Raw genomic sequence first — 24,323 nt, 5'->3', positions numbered from 1 at the left:
CCAGCCCAAAAGTGCAATCATCTTTATAATGATCCAATTTTCTGACTTTTACATGTGTGATCAAATGTGCATGTCTGTTTACCATAGAACAGTAATCTTGCCTCAAGGAGGCATTGCAAATTGAGAGCAATTTATTTACCTTCATCTCAACATGATGGATGGCATTCTGCAGACCGAAGTGACTGCTCATCAAGATGGTCCACACAGTTGGTATCTAGTGATATCCTAACTGAAGGTTCAGCAAATGTGGTGGAATGACTTGCCGGCTTTCTGTCCTAGTCTTCGCCACACTAAATTACAAACTTTGCATCCTGATACTGACTTTGACATCTGTTGAAAAAGGAAATGCTGGTGGGGTGACTGGAGGGGCAAGTTGAATCTTTGGACTGAAAAGGTTAATTCTTGTGGCATTGTTTTCTAGCTCTGGGGTGCTCTGAGGCTATGATAAGGCAATAAATAAATGCAAGTTCTCTCTCTCTCTCTCCCTCTCTATCTTTTTTTCTCTCTTTTTCTCTCTCTCTTTTTTCTCTCTCTCCTTTTTCTCTTTCTCTCCATGCATTCAGTAGAATCTCTCTCCACCCTCAGGAGAAGAATAAATCTTCAGCGAAAGTTCTTAACAACTTAAAATGGGAGGGCAGCTTAGTTGCACCTAAATGCAACACGTGCATTGGCCATTCGTTGAGGATTGTCAGGTTGGGTAGCCATTAACAGGAATCCTAAACAACACTATGTCGTGATGAATTTTCATCTTTGCAAAGAATTATGGTGAAAGCCTTTTGAATGGTTTCATTTGTTGTGCTGATAATATTGCGAATACTGGCTTGAAGGTGCAGAAAGAGATGAAGGGAGATGAACAGTCATTACGATCCGTCAGAGGGTAACTGCCGCGCAAACAAATCCCAAAGGGACACTTGACAACATATCACAACTCTCTTCCGTTTATATTTTGATCACTAGACGAAGGCAGAAGCTACAAATTTCAGTGACACTTTTAGAGATTTTAACTGTTAAATTAAAACATTTATTAAGAAAAGAGAACTTAACCACACAAGATTACATTTACGCAGCAGTCTTAAAGAGCGTTTCCCCCAAAAGATTTCCTACTTGGTTAGACTCACAAATAAGTATCCCTTTACGCAACAATGTCTTATGGATATTTAATCTGTTAAATGCAATAACACTACCACAAGAGAAACCCACTCTTGCAGTGGGGAAGGTATGTAAGATGGCTTCTCACTTACTCCCACACTGCAATGGAAATGCAAGAAACTTTGAAACAGTACAGAAAACAGACACTTTTCTGGGTTGGCTGCAAACTGCCTCCCTCTGTCTCTTCACAATTATTTTCACAACACAAGAGTAGCACGCTAGGTGCTCTTACAAGGCCACTCCCAACACAGCTCTCACATCTCTCGTTAAGTAGTCTTTTTCGCTTTCATCTTGTTTCCATTGGCCTGATCCATCTGTGAAGCTTATGTTTACCAGAGTATAAACATCTTTCATGTTTTCCATATTGCCCCACTTTGGGTCAAATAAAATGTAATAACCTGCCTTAATTATTTATAACTATTTCCAAGTTGTAAACCCATTTTAAGCTCCTTTGAAACTTAACCGCTAAAAATCCAAATCATCCCTTATCTCCTAATGCAAACTTCTGCTTACTGTTTATTTACTTATAGAAGATTCAACTTGAGCCATATTTCCTTCGAATGCGTGCCTTTCCCACCTACACCCCTTTTATGTCCTAGGACTTTCAAATCAACTGTTTCTAGTTTAATTAAGTTAGTCGGACACACAGACAAACAAGCCTGTTTCACAATATAACACATAAACCCCAAAAATATTTAATATATCATCTTTCTTTGCACATACTCTGCACAAATTGGGGCATTAGCTGTTGAATGAGGCGATTGAGTGGATAATCAGAGGGCTTTGAAGTGTCAACCTCTGAAAAGGAGGGAGGTGTAGTCCTTGGGGAGCAGTCTGGGAGGGTAGCAGCAGCCAGCAGCAGGATCAAAGTCTGGAGGCTGAGGATAACAGGGTGTGAGGATGGTGGCAGAGGGGGAGGTAGGAGGATGGTGAGGGGCTGTAGTCTGAGGAGAGAAAGATCAGGGTCCAGACTTCAGACATGACTTAGAATGGAGCAGGTGAAGCTTCAAGGCAAATGCTAATGAAAACTAGGAGGCAGAGTAAGTAATTCAGCCCCTCGCACCCGCTCCGCCATTCAATACCATCTCCTCTCATCCTCAACCCCTCTTTCCTACCCGTTCTCCATAACTAGTCCACCCATTACTAATTAAAAATCTGTCTCATCCTTAAATTTACTCAGTGCTGCAGCATCCACCACACTCTGGGGTGATGAATTCCACAGATTCACGTTTCTTCGAGAGAGGTCATTTCTTCTCATCTGTCTTAAATCAGCTACGCCTTATCCTAAGCCAATGACCTCTCGTTCTAGATTGCCCCACAATGGGTAGCATCCGCTCTACGTCTACTTTGTCAATACATTTCATCATCCTCTACACCTCCATTAGATTTCCTCTCATTCTCCTGAACTCGATGGAGTATCGGCCAAAACTGCTCCGTCTCTCTTCATAAGACAAACCCCTCAACTCTGAAATCAATCTTGTGAACCTCCTTGGAACTGCCTCTAATGCAATCACGTCCCTCCTCAAATAGGGGGAGTAAAACTGTACACCGTATTCCAGGTGTGGCCTCACCTTGTACAGTGGCAGCAACACTTCTCGGTTATACTTTATCCCATTAGCTTTAAAAGCCAAAATTTCACTTGCCTTCCTTGTTGCCTGCTGCTCCTGCACGCTAGTTTGAAGCACCAGGCTGCTATAACGTGTCGTGTAGCTTCAGGTAAGTGGGTCCTGATCAGGTCTGGAAGCATTTGCAGTGATGGACATCGCAATATAGGATGAGGGGGCTGAGGGAAGAAACCTGGAGCCTGTGTCAGTGACCAGTGGTACTCTGTTCAGGTAAGGCGATCCCTAGTTTTTGGTTTCTCGAGAGAAGCCAGGTGGCGCCATCCACCACAAGGCAAAACCCTCTTGGAGTGAGATTTCAATCGGGTATGAGACCCATTATTTGCATTTTCCGAAGCCCTCTGGCTGCTTTATGTGCAAATGAAGAATATCTCTCTCCCTTACCCAATATGGCAAGCAGCAATTTTCAGTCAGAGGTGCGCGTACACTTCCTGCCCACAATCCCCATAACCCCATCTAACCTACATCTTGGGACACTAAGGGACAATGTCATTGTGGCCAATCCACCTCACCTGCACATCTTTGGACTGTGGGTGGAAACTATGCCACCCCTAAGAGTGAAGGAACCTGGTCAAATCACAAGACAGGTGAGCAGAATTACAAAAACAAGGAAGCTTCATTTGCATTGTAGTATAGGCAGCAGGACCTGGAGCTCAACCGAATACAGAAGCTGAAAGAGAGCTGCAGAAGGAGTCTACAGCAGGCACCACAGCACATACTGTCCACAGGGTCTACAGCAGGCACCATAGCACATACTGTCTACAGGGTCTACAGCAGGCACCATAGAACATACTGTCTACAGCAGGCACCATAGCACATACTGTCTACAGGGTCCACAGCAGGCACCACAGCACATACTGTCTACAGGGTCTAAAACAGGCACCATAGCACATACTGTCTACAGGGACTACAGCAGGCACCATAGCACATACTGTCCACAGGGTCTACAGCAGGCACCATAGCGCATACTGTCTGCAGGGACTACAGCAGGCACCATAGCACATACTGTCTACAGGGTCTACAGCAGGCACCATAGCACATACTGTATACAGGGTCTACAGCAGACACCATATCACATACTGTCTACAGAAGGCACCATAGCACATTCTGTCTACAGGGTCTACAGCAGGCACCATAGCACATACTGTCTACAGGGTCTACAGCAGACACCATAGCACATACTGTCTACAGCAGGCAACATAGCACATACTGTCTACAGGGTCCACAGCAGGCACCACAGCACATACTGTCTACAGGGTCTAAAACAGGCACCATAGCACATACTGTCTACAGGGACTACAGCAGGCACCATAGCACATACTGTCTACAGGGTCTACAGCAGGCACCATAGCACATACTGTCTACAGGGTCTACAGCAGGCACCAAAGCACATACTGTCTACAGGGACTACAGCAGGCACCATAGCATATACTGTCTACAGGGTCTACAGCAGGCACCATAGCACATACTGTCTACAGGGTCCACAACAGGCACCATAGCACATACTGTCTACAGGGACTACAGCAGGCACCATAGCACATTCTGTCTACAGGGACTACAGCAGGCACCATAGCACATACTGTCTACAGGGTCCACAACAGGCACCATAGCACATACTGTCTACAGGGACTACAGCAGGCACCATAGCACATTCTGTCTACAGGGACTACAGCAGGCACCATAGCACATACTGTCTACAGGGTCCACAGCAGGCACCATAGCACATACTGTCTACAGGGTCTACAGCAGGCACCATAGCACATACTGTCTACAGGGACTACAACAGGCACCATAGCACATACTGTCTACAGGGTCCACAACAGGCACCATAGCACATACTGTCTACAGGGACTACAGCAGGCACCATAGCACATACTGTCTACAGGGTTTACAGCAGGCACCATAGCACATACTGTCTACAGGGACTACAGCAGGCACCATAGCACATACTGTCTACAGGGTCTACAGCAGGCACCATAGCACATACTGTCTACAGGGTCTACAGCAGGCACCATAGCACATACTGTATACAGGGTCTACAGCAGACACCATAGCACATACTGTCTACAGAAGGCACCATAGCACATTCTGTCTACAGGGTCTACAGCAGGCACCATAGCACATACTGTCTGCAGGGTCTACAGCAGACACCATAGCACATACTGTCTACAGCAGGCAACATAGCACATACTGTCTACAGGGTCCACAGCAGGCACCACAGCACATGCTGTCTACAGGGTCTAAAACAGGCACCATAGCACATACTGTCTACAGGGTCTACAGCAGGCACCATAGCACATACTGTATACAGGGTCTACAGCAGACACCATAGCACATACTGTCTACAGAAGGCACCATAGCACATTCTGTCTACAGGGTCTACAGCAGGCACCATAGCACATACTGTCTACAGGGTCTACCGCAGACACCATAGCACATACTGTCTACAGCAGGCAACATAGCACATACTGTCTACAGGGTCCACAGCAGGCACCACAGCACATACTGTCTACAGGGTCTAAAACAGGCACCATAGCACATACTGTCTACAGGGACTACAGCAGGCACCATAGCACATACTGTCTACAGGGTCTACAGCAGGCACCAAAGCACATACTGTCTACAGGGACTACAGCAGGCACCATAGCATATACTGTCTACAGGGTCTACAGCAGGCACCATAGCACATACTGTCTACAGGGTCCACAGCAGGCACCACAGCACATACTGTCTACAGGGTCTAAAACAGGCACCATAGCACATACTGTCTACAGGGACTACAGCAGGCACCATAGCACATACTGTCTACAGGGTCTACAGCAGGCACCAAAGCACATACTGTCTACAGGGACTACAGCAGGCACCATAGCATATACTGTCTACAGGGTCTACAGCAGGCACCATAGCACATACTGTCTACAGGGTCCACAACAGGCACCATAGCACATACTGTCTACAGGGACTACAGCAGGCACCATAGCACATTCTGTCTACAGGGACTACAGCAGGCACCATAGCACATACTGTCTACAGGGTCTACAGCAGGCACCATAGCACATACTGTCTGCAGGGTCCACAGCAGGCACCATAGCACATACTGTCTACAGGGTCTACAGCAGGCACCATAGCACATACTGTCTACAGGGACTACAACAGGCACCATAGCACATACTGTCTACAGGGTCCACAACAGGCACCATAGCACATACTGTCTACAGGGACTACAGCAGGCACCATAGCACATACTGTCTACAGGGTTTACAGCAGGCACCATAGCACATACTGTCTACAGGGACTACAGCAGGCACCATAGCACATACTGTATACAGGGTCTACAGCAGACACCATAGCACATACTGTATACAGAAGGCACCATAGCACATTCTGTCTACAGGGTCTACAGCAGGCACCATAGCACATACTGTCTACAGGGTCTACAGCAGACACCATAGCACATACTGTCTACAGCAGGCAACATAGCACATACTGTCTACAGGGTCCACAGCAGGCACCACAGCACATACTGTCTACAGGGTCTAAAACAGGCACCATAGCACATACTGTCTACAGGGACTACAGCAGGCACCATAGCACATACTGTCTACAGGGTCTACAGCAGGCACCAAAGCACATACTGTCTACAGGGACTACAGCAGGCACCATAGCATATACTGTCTACAGGGTCTACAGCAGGCACCATAGCACATACTGTCTACAGGGTCCACAGCAGGCACCACAGCACATACTGTCTACAGGGTCTAAAACAGGCACCATAGCACATACTGTCTACAGGGACTACAGCAGGCACCATAGCACATACTGTCTACAGGGTCTACAGCAGGCACCAAAGCACATACTGTCTACAGGGACTACAGCAGGCACCATAGCATATACTGTCTGCAGGGTCTACAGCAGGCACCATAGCACATACTGTCTACAGGGTCCACAGCAGGCACCACAGCACATACTGTCTACAGGGTCCACAACAGGCACCATAGCACATACTGTCTACAGGGACTACAGCAGGCACCATAGCACATTCTGTCTACAGGGACTACAGCAGGCACCATAGCACATACTGTCTACAGGGTCCACAACAGGCACCATAGCACATACTGTCTACAGGGACTACAGCAGGCACCATAGCACATACTGTCTACAGGGTCTACAGCAGGCACCATAGCACATACTGTCTACAGCAGGCACCATAGCACATACTGTCTACGGGGACTACAGCAGGCACCATAGCATATACTGTCTACAGGGACTACAGCAGGCACCATAGCACATACTGTCTACAGGGTCTACAGCAGGCACCATAGCACATACTGTCTACAGGGACTACAGCAGGCACCATAGCACATACTGTCTACAGGGTCTACAGCAGGCACCATAGCACATACTGTCTACAGGGTCCACAACAGACACCATAGCACATACTGTCTACAGTGACTACAGCAGGCACCATAGCACATACTGTCCACAGGGTCTACATCAGGCACCATAGCGCATACTGTCTACAGGGTCTACAGCAGGCACCATAGCACATACTGTCTACAGCAGGCACCATAGCGCATACTGTCTACAGCAGGCACCATAGCACATACTGTCTACAGGGTCCATAACAGGCACCATAGCACATACTGTCTACAGGGATTACAGCAGGCACCATAGCACATACTGTCCACAGGGTCTACAGCAGGCACCATAGTGCATACTGTCTACAGGGTCTACAGCAGGCATCATAGCACATACTGTCTACAGGGTCTACAGCAGGCACCATAGCACATACTGTCCACAGGGTCTACAGCAGGCACCATAGCACATACTGTCTACAGGGTCCACAACAGACACCATAGCACATACTGTCTACAGTGACTACAGCAGGCACCATAGCACATACTGTCCACAGGGTCTACATCAGGCACCATAGCGCATACTGTCTACAGGGTCTACAGCAGGCACCATAGCACATACTGTCTACAGCTGGCACCATAGCACATACTGTCTACAGCAGGCACCATAGCATATACTGTCTACAGGGACTACAGCAGGCACCATAGCACATACTGTCCACAGCGTCTACAGCAGGCACCATAGCACATACTGTCTACAGGGTCTACAGCAGACACCATAGCACATACTGTCTACAGGGTCTACAGCAGGCACCATAGCACATACTGTCTACAGGGTCTACAGCAGGCACCATAGCACCTACTGTCTACAGGGTCTACAGCAGGCACCATAGCACATACTGTCTACAGGGCCTACAGCAGACACCATAGCACATACTGTCTACAGGGTCTACAGCAGGCACCATAGCGCATACTGTCTGCAGGGTCTACAGCAGACACCATAGCACATACTGTCTACAGCAGGCACCAGAGCACATACTGTCCACAGGGTCTACATCAGGCACCATAGCGCATACTGTCTACAGGGTCTACAGCAGGCACCATAGCACATACTGTCTACAGCAGGCACCATAGCGCATACTGTCTACAGCAGGCACCATAGCACATACTGTCTACAGGGTCTACAACAGGCACCATAGCACATACTGTCTACAAGGACTACAGCAGGCACCATAGCACATACTGTCCACAGGGTCTACAGCAGGCACCATAGCGCATACTGTCTACAGGGTCTACAGCAGACACCATAGCACATACTGTCTACAGGGTCCACAACAGGCACCATAGCACATACTGTCTACAGGGTCCACAACAGGCATCATAGCACATACTCTCTACAGCAGACACCATAGCACATACTGTCCACAGGGTCTACAGCAGGCACCATAGCACATACTGTCTACAGGGACTACAGCAGGCACCATAGCACATACTGTCTACAGGGTCTACAGCAGGCACCATAGCACATACTGTCTACAGGGCCTACAGCAGACACCATAGCACATACTGTCTACAGGGTTTACAGCAGGCACCATAGCGCATACTGTCTACAGGATCTACAGCAGACACCATAGCACATACTGTCTACAGGGTCTACAGCAGGCACCATAGCACATACTGTCTACAGGGTCTACAGCAGGCACCATAGCACCTACTGTCTACAGGGTCTACAGCAGGCACCATAGCACATACTGTCTACAGGGTCTACAGCAGGCACCATAGCACATACTGTCTACAGGGTCCACAACAGGCACCATAGCACATACTGTCTACAGGGACTACAGCAGGCACCCTAGCACATTCTGTCTACAGGGACTACAGCAGGCACCATAGCACATACTGTCTACAGGGTCCACAACAGGCACCATAGCACATACTGTCTACAGGGACTACAGCAGGCACCATAGCACATTCTGTCGACAGGGACTACAGCAGGCACCATAGCACATACTGTCTACAGGGTCTACAGCAGGCACCATAGCACATACTGTCTGCAGGGTCCACAGCAGGCACCATAGCACATACTGTCTACAGGGACTACAACAGGCACCATAGCACATACTGTCTACAGGGTCCACAACAGGCACCATAGCACATACTGTCTACAGGGACTACAGCAGGCACCATAGCACATACTGTCTACAGGGTTTACAGCAGGCACCATAGCACATACTGTCTACAGGGACTACAGCAGGCACCATAGCACATACTGTCTACAGGGTCTACAGCAGGCACCATAGCACATACTGTCTACAGGGACTACAACAGGCACCATAGCACATACTGTCTACAGGGACTACAGCAGGCACCATAGCACATACTGTCTACAGGGTCCACAACAGGCACCATAGCACATACTGTCTACAGGGTCCACAACAGGCACCATAGCACATACTGTCTACAGGGACTACAGCAGGCACCATAGCACATACTGTCTACAGCGTTTACAGCAGGCACCATAGCGCATACTGTCTACAGGGACTACAGCAGGCACCATAGCACATACTGTCTACAGGGTCTACAGCAGGCACCATAGCACATACTGTCTACAGGGAGTACAGCAGGCATCATAGCACATACTGTCTACAGGGTCCACAACAGGCACCATAGCACATACTGTCTACAGGGACTACAGCAGGCACCATAGCACTTACTGTCTACAGGGTCTACAGCAGGCACCATAGCACATACTGTCTACAGGGTCCACAACAGGCACCATAGCACATACTGTCTACAGCAGGCACCATAGCACATACTGTCTACGGGGACTACAGCAGGCACCATAGCATATACTGTCTACAGGGACTACAGCAGGCACCATAGCACATACTGTCTACAGGGTCTACAGCAGGCACCATAGCACATACTGTCTACAGGGACTACAGCAGGCTCCATAGCACATACTGTCTACAGGGTCTACGGCAGGCACCATAGCACATACTGTCTACAGGGTCCACAACAGACACCATAGCACATACTGTCTACAGTGACTACAGCAGGCACCATAGCACATACTGTCCACAGGGTCTACATCAGGCACCATAGCGCATACTGTCTACAGGGTCTACAGCAGGCACCATAGCACATACTGTCTACAGCAGGCACCATAGCGCATACTGTCTACAGCAGGCACCATAGCACATACTGTCTACAGGGTCCATAACAGGCACCATAGCACATACTGTCTACAGGGACTACAGCAGGCACCATAGCACATACTGTCCACAGGGTCTACAGCAGGCACCATAGCGCATACTGTCTACAGGGTCTACAGCAGGCATCATAGCACATACTGTCTACAGGGTCTACAGCAGGCACCATAGCACATACTGTCTACAGCTGGCACCATTGCACATACTGTCTACAGCAGGCACCATAGCATATACTGTCTACAGGGACTACAGCAGGCACCATAGCACATACTGTCCACAGCGTCTACAGCAGGCACCATAGCACATAATGTCTACAGGGCCTACAGCAGACACCATAGCACATACTGTCTACAGGGTCTACAGCAGGCACCATAGCGCATACTGTCTACAGGGTCTACAGCAGACACCATAGCACATACTGTCTACAGGGTCTACAGCAGGCACCATAGCACATACTGTCTACAGGGTCTACAGCAGGCACCATAGCACCTACTGTCTACAGGGTCTACAGCAGGCACCATAGCACATACTGTCTACAGGGCCTACAGCAGACACCATAGCACATACTGTCTACAGGGTCTACAGCAGGCACCATAGCGCATACTGTCTACAGGGTCTACAGCAGACACCATAGCACATACTGTCTACAGCAGGCACCAGAGCACATACTGTCCACAGGGTCTACATCAGGCACCATAGCGCATACTGTCTACAGGGTCTACAGCAGGCACCATAGCACATACTGTCTACAGCAGGCACCATAGCGCATACTGTCTACAGCAGGCACCATAGCACATACTGTCTACAGGGTCTACAACAGGCACCATAGCACATACTGTCTACAAGGACTACAGCAGGCACCATAGCACATACTGTCCACAGGGTCTACAGCAGGCATCATAGCACATACTGTCTACAGGGTCTACAGCAGGCACCATAGCGCATACTGTCTACAGGGTCTACAGCAGGCATCATAGCACATACTGTCTACAGGGTCTACAGCAGACACCATAGCACATACTGTCTACAGGGTCCACAACAGGCACCATAGCACATACTGTCTACAGGGTCCACAACAGGCATCATAGCACATACTCTCTACAGCAGACACCATAGCACATACTGTCCACAGGGTCTACAGCAGGCACCATAGCACATACTGTCTACAGGGACTACAGCAGGCACCATAGCACATACTGTCTACAGGGTCTACAGCAGGCACCATAGCACATATTGTCTACAGGGCCTACAGCAGACACCATAGCACATACTGTCTACAGGGTTTACAGCAGGCACCATAGCGCATACTGTCTACAGGATCTACAGCAGACACCATAGCACATACTGTCTACAGGGTCTACAGCAGGCACCATAGCACATACTGTCTACAGGGACTACAGCAGGCACCATAGCACATACTGTCCACAGGGTCTACAGCAGGCACCATAGCGCATACTGTCTACAGGGTCTACAGCAGGCATCATAGCACATACTGTCTACAGGGTCTACAGCAGACACCATAGCACATACTGTCCACAGGGTCTACAGCAGGCACCATAGCACATACTGTCTACAGCTGGCACCATTGCACATACTGTCTACAGCAGGCACCATAGCATATACTGTCTACAGGGACTACAGCAGGCACCATAGCACATACTGTCCACAGCGTCTACAGCAGGCACCATAGCACATAATGTCTACAGGGCCTACAGCAGACACCATAGCACATACTGTCTACAGGGTCTACAGCAGGCACCATAGCGCATACTGTCTACAGGGTCTACAGCAGACACCATAGCACATACTGTCTACAGGGTCTACAGCAGGCACCATAGCACATACTGTCTACAGGGTCTACAGCAGGCACCATAGCACCTACTGTCTACAGGGTCTACAGCAGGCACCATAGCACATACTGTCTACAGGGCCTACAGCAGACACCATAGCACATACTGTCTACAGGGTCTACAGCAGGCACCATAGCGCATACTGTCTACAGGGTCTACAGCAGACACCATAGCACATACTGTCTACAGCAGGCACCAGAGCACATACTGTCCACAGGGTCTACATCAGGCACCATAGCGCATACTGTCTACAGGGTCTACAGCAGGCACCATAGCACATACTGTCTACAGCAGGCACCATAGCGCATACTGTCTACAGCAGGCACCATAGCACATACTGTCTACAGGGTCTACAACAGGCACCATAGCACATACTGTCTACAAGGACTACAGCAGGCACCATAGCACATACTGTCCACAGGGTCTACAGCAGGCATCATAGCACATACTGTCTACAGGGTCTACAGCAGGCACCATAGCGCATACTGTCTACAGGGTCTACAGCAGGCATCATAGCACATACTGTCTACAGGGTCTACAGCAGACACCATAGCACATACTGTCTACAGGGTCCACAACAGGCACCATAGCACATACTGTCTACAGGGTCCACAACAGGCATCATAGCACATACTCTCTACAGCAGACACCATAGCACATACTGTCCACAGGGTCTACAGCAGGCACCATAGCACATACTGTCTACAGGGACTACAGCAGGCACCATAGCACATACTGTCTACAGGGTCTACAGCAGGCACCATAGCACATATTGTCTACAGGGCCTACAGCAGACACCATAGCACATACTGTCTACAGGGTTTACAGCAGGCACCATAGCGCATACTGTCTACAGGATCTACAGCAGACACCATAGCACATACTGTCTACAGGGTCTACAGCAGGCACCATAGCACATACTGTCTACAGGGTCTACAGCAGGCACCATAGCACCTACTGTCTACAGGGTCTACAGCAGGCACCATAGCACATACTGTCTACAGGGTCTACAGCAGGCACCATAGCACATACTGTCTACAGGGTCCACAACAGGCACCACAGCACATACTGTCTACAGCAGGCACCATAGCACATACTGTCTACAGCAGGCACCATGGCACATACTGTCTACAGGGTCTACAGCAGGCACCATAGCACATCCTGTCTACAGGGTCTACGGCAGGCACCATAGCACATACTGTCTACAGGGTCTACAGTAGGCACCATAGCACATACTGTCTACAGCAGGCACCATAGCACATACTGTCTACAGGGTCTACAGCAGGCACCATAGCGCATACTGTCTACAGGGTCCACAGCAGACACCATAGCACATACTGTCTACAGGGTCTACAGCAGGCACCATAGCACATACTGTCTACAGGGTCTACAGCAGGCACCATAGCACCTACTGTCTACAGGGTCTACAGCAGGCACCATAGCACATACTGTCTACAGGGTCTACAGCAGGCACCATAGCACATACTGTCTACAGGGTCCACAACAGGCACCATAGCACATACTGTCTACAGCAGGCACCATAGCACATACTGTCTACAGCAGGCACCATAGCACATACTGTCTACAGGGTCTACAGCAGGCACCATAGCACATCCTGTCTACAGGGTCTACGGCAGGCACCATAGCACATACTGTCTACAGGGTCTACAGCAGGCACCAAAGCACATACTATCTACAGCAGGCACCATAGCACATACTGTCTACAGGGTCTACAGCAGGCACCACAGCACGTACTGTCTACAGGGTCCACAGCAGACACCATAGCACATACTGTCTACAGGGTCTACAGCAGGCACCATAGCACATACTGTCTAAGGGTCTACAGCAGGCACCATAGCACATACTGTCTACAGGGTCTACAGCAGGCACCACAGCACGTACTGTCTACAGGGTCCACAGCAGACACCATAGCACATACTGTCTACAGGGTCTACAGCAGACACCATAGCACATACTGTCTAAGGGTCTACAGCAGGCACCATTGATTTCTACCACTTAGTAGCATTGGTAATGATTTGGGCTCTTCCGCCATCAGTGCTTAGCTTGGACATCTTTCCGCATTTTGGCAGCTCTTTCCCCCCCCCCCCCCCCCTCCCCCATATACTCAAGGCACATCTGAGGTAGCCAAAACTGGGGCCTGGATCTGAAATGTTAGGCCAACCAGCCCTCGACGCAAATTGCCATCCAGATAAAAGGAGTTGAAACTTGAGCCAGGAACGGCCGGGCAGCAGACCATTGAGACTCTCACAATTAAGGCCACATTCCGGTGCCTGTTCGGGGAGGCTGGTACGGGAATTGAACCCGCGCTGTTGGCCTGCCTGGGTCTGGTTTAAAAGCCAGCTATTTAGCCCTGTGCAGTACCTTCTATTCCCAGTCCTGTTGGCAGAGCAGAAATACCTGGATCTTTGATCTGGAATTGAGGAATTGGTTATTTATTTATTCAGTTATATCATTTACACACATACAGACACGCACACACATACATGTGTATCTCTACAGAAACTCATGGGAGTCCTGATTTGGTTTGAATCCAAGGAAGCATTTTTGAGCTGTTGAAATATCTAAGAGTGTTGCCAGATTCCATAAACTCTTCTGAACATGCCCATTTTTAGCAAGGCCTGAAATACCATTTGTGTCACGCCGATTGTGTAATACTGTCCACGATGTGCGATGCAGAGAAAATCCCACACAACTCAAAGCTGATTCTCATGTCGATCTGTTAATATTTTTGAAAGCTTTCAAACATTAAGTTGAACAACCGAAGACTTGTAATGCTTTTGACAAGCATTAATGGTAGCTGGAAATAAATAATTTGCATCACACCAACTTAAAGGACATCCCCAAGCACTTTCGACCATTGAAGCTCTTTTATAGTGTACGGGACGTGTTTCACAGTCGTGAAGAGCTTTTAAAAATAGCAGGCGGGGCCTAGAGATAGAGATCCTACTCCATTCCTAACTGGGTGCGACTCACGGAGGAGGACAACCCAACCTCAGTCTGGTCGCTTGGCCTCAGTGCTGAGTTCGAACAGACCCCATTTTGGCTGATCCAAGGGTTGTAAAACACTCACAAATTCATGCAGTGGAAGGGTGGATGAGGTCTTGGGTTGTGACCTGAGGTTTTTAAATAATCCTCCTCTTTACAAATAATAAAAACAGGTTGAAACTGTCAGAGTTTTTAAAAAAAAAAAAAGATCTGCTGGACTGTTTTGATTGACAGGCCATTTAATGCAGGTTAGGTTAGAAAAAAAATCATCTGTTCGTGCTGTTAAAATAGGAGTGTTTGTTAATATTTTTTCAAGACTATTATTATGTCATTATGAACGCTCAGCTGAATATCCAAAGTTGTGGTGAGCTCAGTAAGAGGTTCTGAGTTCACAGATTGATTTGCAGTTTAAAGAGGATATTAAAGGATTAGTCATCTTTTGATGTGTGGGTCTAAATAGAATTTTGTTTACTTTTATAAGATGTTAACCGCTTGAGGAAATGTAAAAGCTTTGAATGGGTTTCATGAATGGCCCCTTTCCACATCCAGCACCCCCAAATGCAAGGCCTGCCCCCCCACCCGGACCTCACCACCCCTCCCCGCTACAAGAGCTCCCGCACTAATCTGGCCCTGGACTCTGGGTCTTGGAATCTGGGGACTGAGAATAAAGTATTTACAGCTTTTTTCCATGATATATTTCCATAGACTGGTATTCAACGAATCAATGATGTTTCCTTACAGTTGTATGAGATTGTCCAATGTTAGTGGAAGTTTTGTAGAATTATTCAGAGATATTTCTCTAGTGTACTTAGTAGCTGACTCACCTACAACAAGTTGTAAAGAAAAAAGTATTTTAACAAAAAAATAAACTTTGGCCGCGATTATATCTCCGCCCCTCCCTCCCTCCCTCCCTCCAACTCAAAGGCCCGCGCTGGGCATGAACCGGATTTCCATCTTTAAACTCTTTTAAATATGTTTACGTTCAAAGCTGGTGTCTCCCGGCTCCTGGGGATCTTTGCCCCCACCGGCGCATCGTGTGGCCGGCGGGAATCACCGCAGATTTCCATATGCTTCTTGTTGTTGTTTTTGTTGTTGTTCTTGTTGTGCATCTTGTTGTTTTTGTTGTTGTTCTTGTAGTTTTTGTTGTCGTGCTTGTTGTTTTTGTTGTTGTTCTTGTTGTTTTTGTTGTTGCTGTTCTTGTTTCTGTTGTGCTTCTTGTGGTTTTTGTTGTTCTTGTTGTGCTCAGTGACTGTTCCGTGTGGATAATTCGAGTCATTCTCAAAGTTATTTGTGTCAGTATCCTTTGAGTATCTGATGTTTCATTAAGCATTTCTTCTTGAGGATTGTGAGAATGACCTGATGTTGCATTGATCTTGGTGACATCACTCCTTTGTGATTGATGTGATTCCTCTTTGATTCCTTGGTGCTCCTCTTCTGGAGTCATTTCAGGTTCACTTGAATCATCTTTGGTTTCTTGATGCTCCTCTTCTGGAGTCAAAATCTTCAAGATTTCATTTTCTTGTGGATAGGTTAGAGTAGATCAGGTTTTAATTGATGTGGTCTCACTGGACTCGAGTAGTTTCACTTTGATTGTCGAGTGCTTCTGTACATACGAGCTGAGATCTGTCAGTCTCGCTGTGATCTTGCACATCTTGTATGGGAATCGTGATTTCTTCGTCACTTGTCTCACATACAGTGGGTAGACATTCAGTGTCTTCTTGTTGGTTAAATGAGCTTGGTAGACTTTCATAGTCTTCTTCTGGTGGCTCAAATAAGCTGGGTAGACTTTCATAGTCTGCTGCTGGTTGCTCAGATAAGGTTGATAGACCTTGTTCATGCATGGACTTCGCTGTGGAGTCTTGAGTTGCTTCCATTGTGGAGTCTGTCAACGAGCTCTCTGTGGAGGCTTGTATCGCTCTCTCTGTGGAGTCTTTCATCGCTCTCTGTGTGAAGTCATACAGTGGTCTCGCTGTGGAGTCTTTCATCGCTCTCTGTGTGGAGGCGTGCAGTGGTCTCGCTGTGGAGTCTTTCATCGCTCTCTGTGTGGAGTCGTGCAGTGGTCGATCTGTGGAGTCGATCTGTGCTCTCCCAACGGAGTCGTTCAGTACTCTCTGTATTCTTGGGTATTTGACAAGTTGCTGTCATCCAATGTATCGACGATCTGCCATTGCATCATGGTATTGGATTCATCTACCATGAGTAGAGTCGTGTTGAGCTTTTCAACCGTGGTGCTGATGTTTTTATGATCATCATATCCAAATAGCTCAGTCATGTCTGAGTAGTATTCTTCGAAAAACAAATCATATTTTTTGGTTTCGGATTTGTTATTGTGCTCTTCACTTCGGGTGGTGCAAACTACTTGTTCCAGGGTGCTGCGGAGGTTATTTTCAACTACTGGTCGAAGTCCAGGCCTTGTTCTGTCTTTCGAGGTGAAAACATTGTGTTTTGTAGCTTTAAAACTCTTTTTTTCAAATTTCAGACATTTCCATAAGACCATAAGACATAGGAGCGGAAGTAAGGCCATTCGGCCCATCGAGTCCACTCCACCATTCAATCATGGCTGATTTCAACTCCATTTACCCGCTCTCTCCATAGCCCTTAATTCCTCGAGAAATCAAGAATTTATCAACTTCTGTCTTAAAGACACTCAACGTCCCGGCCTCCACCGCTTTCTGTGGCAATGAATTCCACAGACCCACCACTCTCTGGTGAAGAAATTTCTCCTCATCTCTGTTCTAAAGTGACTCCCTTTTATTCTAAGGCTGTGCCCCCGGGTCCTAGTCTCCCCTGCTAATGGAAACAACTTCCCTACGTCCACCCTATCTAAGCCATTCATTATCTTGTAAGTTTCTATTAGATCTCCCCTCAACCTCCTAAACTCCAATGAATATAATCCCAGGATCCTCAGACGTTCATCGTATGTTAGGCCTACCATTCCTGGGATCATCCGTGTGAATCTCCGCTGGACCCGCTCCAGCGCCAGTATGTCCTTCCTGAGGTGTGGGGCCCAAAATTGCTCACAGTATTTTAAATGGGGCCTAACTAATGCTTTATAAAGCTTCAGAAGTACATCCCTGCTTTTATATTCCAAGCCTCTTGAGATGAATGACAACATTGCATTTGCTTTCTTAATTACGGACTCAACCTGCAAGTTTACCTTTAGAGAATCCTGGACTAGGATTCCCAAGTCCCTTTGCACTTCAGCATTATGAATTTTGTTACCGTTTAGAAAATAGTCCATGCCTCTATTCTTTTTTCCAAAGTGCAAGACCTCGCACTTGCCCACGTTGAATTTCATCAACCATTTCTTGGACCACTCTCCTAAACTGTCTAAATCTTTCTGCAGCCTCCCCACCTCCTCAATACTACCTGCCCCTCCACCTATCTTTGTATCATCGGCAAACTTAGCCAGAATGCCCCCAGTCCCATCATCTAGATCTATATAAAGAGAACAGCTGTGGCCCCAACACTGAACCCTGCGGGACACCACTCGTCACCGGTTGCCATTCCAATAAAGAACCTTTTATCCCAACTCTCTGCCTTCTGCCTGACAGCCAATCGTCAATCCATGTTAGTACCTTGCCTCGAATACCATGGGCCCTTATTTTACTCAGCAATCTCCCGTGTGGCACCTTATCAAAGGCCTTTTGGAAGTAAAGATAGATAACATCCATTGGCTCTCCTTGGTCTAACCTATTTGTTATCTCTTCAAAGAACTCTAACAGGTTTGTCAGGCACGAACTCCCCTTTAAGTGGGCGTCATGACGCTCGTGACGTAAAGCATAGGAATGGATTGTGCATGTGCAAATCGCTTTTCCTTTACTGTGCGCTTTTTGCGCATGCGCAGATCCCTCTACGAGCTGTGCACTCTTTTTGTTCAACTGCGCATGCGCAGCTTGCCTTTTCCTGCACATGCGCAGACCCAGATTTGCGTCTTTTGTTCCCCAGGGAGTTTAAAATGTGCTCAGACACCATTTTATCTTCATAGAATTTACAGTGAAGAAGGAGGCCATTCGGCCCATCGAGCCTGCACCGGCTCTTGGAAAGAGCACCCTACCCAAGCCCACACCTCCACCCTATCCCCATAACCCAGTAACCCCACCCAACACTAAGGGCAATTTTGGACACTAAGGGCAATTTATCATGGCCAATCCACCTAACCTGCACATCTTTGGACTGTGGGAGGAAACCGGAGCACCCGGAGGAAACCCACGCACACACGGGGAGGATGTGCAGACTCCGCACAGACAGTGACCCAAGCCGAAATCGAACCTGGGGCCCTGGAGCTGTGAAGCAATTGTGCTATCCACAATGCTACCGTGCTGCCCTTCGTCAGACCCGTGGAAAATAACTTTTTTGCCGTTTTTTCTGTTAAAAATGCAAGTTATTTTTTTCTTGCGATCTGCACTTGTCAATCGCCAACCCCCCACCCCCCATGCGCAATGTTATGGAGGACACAGCAGGCCACCTCGAGGCTAGAGACCCTCTGGCAGTTATATTGGAGCACCCCACCTGAGCGGTCCAGGCATCGGAAGCGCACCTAGAGTACACCGTTGCCCCACTCGATCACGCTGTTGACTGCTGTCTTAGCGTCGTTATAAAGGGTCTCCGCACAAGCGTCAATAGCCATGATCTCAGTGGGCAACCCTTGTCAACCAGGAGCCAACCCTCACCCGAGGGAGCGCCAGGAACCGTCAAATGCGTAAGGATGTAAGAGTCATGCGCGCTGCCTGGTATTGGGCGCAGATGTGCATTATGTTCAGCTGGTGGTCACACACCAACTATACACTCCTGGAGTGGAAGCTCTTCCTGTTGATGAAGAGCACCACATGTTAAACCAGTACTTAGTGTAGTGATATGCATCACTGTATATACACAAGGGGTTAAGGTAAATACACTACAACTAAGTAACCACTAGAGGGAGCTGTGCATATATACATAGACAAACAGGAAGTCAGTCTCTCTCTCTTCACAGGAATAGCAGCTGGTGAACAGGACACAGACAGGCAGCTCAGATGTAACATAAACGCTGGAGAGAGAACAAACTCGTCTGATGGTGATCCTGGAATGCAAATGGCACAGGGTTAGACCTTGGGAAGGACTGGTCTGTGGGAGAGGGAGGACTCATTGCTATCGGGAAATCTGTGTTGCTTTGGGCTCTCGCTTGTGTGGCACATGCTGGACTCCATCGCAGCCACTGCTCTCTCTCTGGTCTCCCCCATGAGTTGCCCTTTCTCTAAGGGGTGGACATCCGAATATATGGGATACCCTCTCCAGTCTTCTGGGGCTCCTGGTGATTATGGGCTGCCTTATTCTTGGGGACACAGAAAGGATATTGTGAAACACTGGGAGGTGGGTTTTATGGGGGTTCTGTAGCTAATGGCATGTGTGTGCAAGGCTCGTGGCCGAGGAGGATGATACATGTGTCGGGGTTTGGTGGGGTGTAAGGGAGATGCAGACAGGTAGGGTGTTGTTGGCTTCTCGGGGACTGGGGGCAGAGGCGAGGGCCGCAGTGATGCCAGGGGCTCGGAGGTGGCGACTCACCTTTTGGCATTGCGTGCCGGTCCTCCTGGCGAGGCTGCCAGCCTCTGTCACCTCATCCACGGCGCTGCTGCGAAGAGTGGGCTTGAATCTGTGCCCCACCCTGGGGAAGAGCGTGACGCTCCTCTCCTCAATGGCATCTAGAATTCTGTCGATCTCTGACTCCTGGAAACTTGGCGAACGCCATTGTGCAGCCATCGTCTGTGGTGATTGGAGCACTTAAAAACTTGGGCGGGATTCTCCCATCGGGTGGCTAAGTGCCGACGTCGGAGTAAAAACGGGAGTGTTTTACTCTGGCTTCGGGGACCTCATTCTGCGGCCCACAGGGAGCTAGGACGGCGCTGGGGCGGGCCAGGCTGCTCCAGCTGCCGATCCCGGCCTGAACCTGGCGCCGCGGGGTCCGCGCATGCGCAGTTGGGCCGGCGCCAACTAACGCAGGCGCAGTGGCCTTCTTCCCCGCGCCGGCCCCGGCGCCAAATGGTGCAGGGCTACAGGAGGAAAGGAGGCCGGGGGGGGGGCAGAGAGGCCGGCCCGCCGATTGGTGGGGCCCCGATCGTGGGCCAGGCCACTACGGAGGGTCCCCCTAGGGTCGGACCCCCCTCCCACCCCCGCAGGCCCCCCCGGAACCTTCACCGGCAAGGTCCCGCCAGCTCGGAGGGACCTTGGTATCACCTGGCCACGCTCCTAGCGGGAGCGCACAGTTCCCACGATTCAACTCCGGCGACAGCACTTGGGGCGTCTCTCCGGCCACGCCCGCCCGGCGACCGGCAATTCCCAGTCGAGGTGGATGGGCCTCGACATGGCCCGAGTCCCACCCTTGCCGATCTTGCGGCCGGCCTGGCGGGAGAATCCAGCCCTTAGTCATTATTTTGAAGCTTGGAGAGATTCCCACTAAATTCTCCGACTCTTTCTTTTCTGCAATAGGGACTAAAGACGCCGGACGTTGCAACCGCCCCTCTCCCTGACCACACGCACACAGACGTCCTCACCGATAGCCTCTTCCCCCGCCCTCCCAAAGTCAGCAATACCCTGGTACGAGGTCACCGAGGCCCGCCCCCGCATCTCATGGTGAGATTCTCACTGTTGTTTCTGCCCAAAATGTCACGTAGCCATTTGGGCCCCCCCCCCCCCCCACCCCCCCCCCCCCCCCCCCCCCCACCCACCCACCCACTGCCCGCCCTCCATCTAATCTCTCAAAATTTATCTTGCAGAATTATTTGAAGTGCCGTCTGCAGCCAATCCAATGGCACCTTCCGTCGTTGCACGCTGCCTACAGACCAGACGGGCTGGCTCACCCTCGTGCTTGTGTCATGTTGGGGGGGAGGGAATCAGACATTTACTGATGATGGGTGGGTGGGGGGGGGAAAGCTGCCTCTGAATATGTCAGAACATTAGACCCAAACTTAACTATCCTGAGCCATTACAAGCAGTGACCAGCAGAGGGGGACATTTACTGTAATCCTGACAAATCCACTGAGTGGATGTAGAAACCGAAAGACCCCCAAACCATTTTCTGTTCACGCCATTATTATTCCAGCCAAAGGAAACAGTTTGGTCTGTTCGCCGCATCATCGTTGTCTCCGCAGCGTGTCTGGCAAGTCTGACAAGATGTCAGAAGCTAACTATTTCACAAGCTATTCGCCGACAGGGAGAATCCTTCACTCACGCCCCTAAGGGCTGCTTTATTGTGATCTCGTTCAGTCCTTGGAAACGGGACATTCCAGCAAACAGGAACTGCTTTCCCTGGGATTTGGATGCACTCACATTGTTTCCATTATTTTCTTTGCAGTTTAGCCCTTAAACATGGGAAAACAAATTTAGCATTAACATGCGCGACAGACTTTCCAAAAAAGCCAACTGCCTTGTTCCCATAACAGCCGTAATGGCCTATTTTCATTTTTCTCCCCGAGTAGTTCTGTCTGGGTCTTGGGACAAATAAAGGAGTCCAGATTTGTTGCCGTTTCTGCTGAACCACATTTTAATTCGCAATGCGGTAGATTTGGATTTGAAATTACCCATTTTTGTGAGCAGCCCGGAGGGAACTGAGTTTCCCTTTGCCTGACTTTGTTCCGGCTCCCACTTAGTCCAGAGGCTGGAGACTCCCCAATTGGACTTCTCTCCCAAAGCGTCACCGTAATGACCAACCTTCCAATTTGAATCTCAGCACTGGGTGAGACACTCGGGGAGTTGTTCCCCGAGAGGGAAAAATCAATCGATCCTGATACCCACGTGCCTTTCCGGGATGAGTCACCGGATTACGGATACAGAGCAGGACCCTGTGGCCATGAGCAGTCGTCAATTTCAATGGGGCCACAACAGGTTTCGTGGTTGTCGGTGCCACTGAATTTTTTACTGAAACATTTCACGAATAGAAGTGTAACAAAATGTTTCTACGATCTTACGCCACGGTAACACAGTGGTTAGCACTGTTGCTTCACAACGCCAGGGTCCCATTCCCGGTCAGGTCGCTGACTGTGCGGAATCTGCACGTTCTCCCCGTGTCTGCGCGGGTTTCCTCCGGGTGCTCCGGTTTCCTCCCACAACTCCCGAAAGACGTGCTTGTTAGGTGAATTGGACATTCTCAATTCTCCCTCAGTGTGCCCGAACAGGCGACGGAATGTGGCGACGAGGGAATTTTCACAGTAACTTCATTGCAGTGTTAATGTAAGCTTACTTGTGACAATAAAAGGTTATTATTAAGGGAATATCAAATTAAGGGACTGAATTCTCCACTTCCCACCGCCGGTATCAATAATTGCGATCGAGCAGATATAATAATAATAATTGCTTATTGTCACAAGTGGGCTTCAATGAAGTTACTGTGAAAAGCCCCTAGTCGCCACATTTCGGCGCCTGTTCGGGGAGGCCGGTACGGGAATTGAACTTGCGCTGCTGGCATTGTCGTGCATTACAAGCCAGCTATTTAGCCCACTGTGCTAAACTAGATATAATAGCACTCAAGTGACCAATCGCGATTTGCTCACTGCACTGATTCCCAACCTGTGCGTCAGTCCCCAGCTGTTGGCGTTGGCCAAGTTTGTGCCCCATGCCGGTGGGTCACTCTGCCGACTGCTCAGTGGGTCCTGTAAATGTTCACGGAGCCTCTGGTGATGTGGGAATCCTCTAGCCACCTCTCTGGAATCGCTCACACTCCAGCGGTATCGTCACGCGGTGGGCATGGCCAAGCTCAATCAGTGACCCACCAGGTGTTGGAACTCCTCAGAAGCGCTGCCCCACTGCAGAGGGAGCAGTGGGCGAGCAGAGCTCAACCCAACCAGAGGTCACCTGCACCGCGGTCTATGGAACCCTCCCTGGCACACTGCCTCTCTTGGGGCCGAGGCGTCACCATTGACCGCCCCCCACCACCCTCAGGATCACCAGCTGTCTCCTGGTGAGGCTGGTAGCGCTTAATTCCTCTGCCTGCCACCTCCCAGGCGGTGTTCAGGAGGGCAGGCTTGAGTCTGCGGCCCACCTCTCCTCATTGGCATCGTGCAGTGGGTCCACTTCAGACTCCCAAAATCGGGGTGGGTGGGCAAAGTGTGAGAGTCACCGTCACGGCTGCAGTAAGAGTGTGATAAGTGGAGCGCT

At 49.3% G+C, this 24,323-nt stretch overlaps 1 protein-coding gene across 1 annotated transcript in view; it reads left to right on the top strand.

The window, feature by feature from the left end:
• The window catches only part of tes (testis derived transcript (3 LIM domains)), a 76,375-nt gene that overhangs the window by 35,663 nt on the left and 16,389 nt on the right, over positions 1 to 24,323 (top strand). The window lies entirely within an intron of this gene.

Source organism: Scyliorhinus torazame, chromosome 19, assembly GCF_047496885.1.
Source record: "Scyliorhinus torazame isolate Kashiwa2021f chromosome 19, sScyTor2.1, whole genome shotgun sequence".
In the NCBI taxonomy this organism is placed as follows: domain Eukaryota; kingdom Metazoa; phylum Chordata; class Chondrichthyes; order Carcharhiniformes; family Scyliorhinidae; genus Scyliorhinus; species Scyliorhinus torazame.
This window is presented reverse-complemented; position numbering and strand designations above follow the sequence as displayed.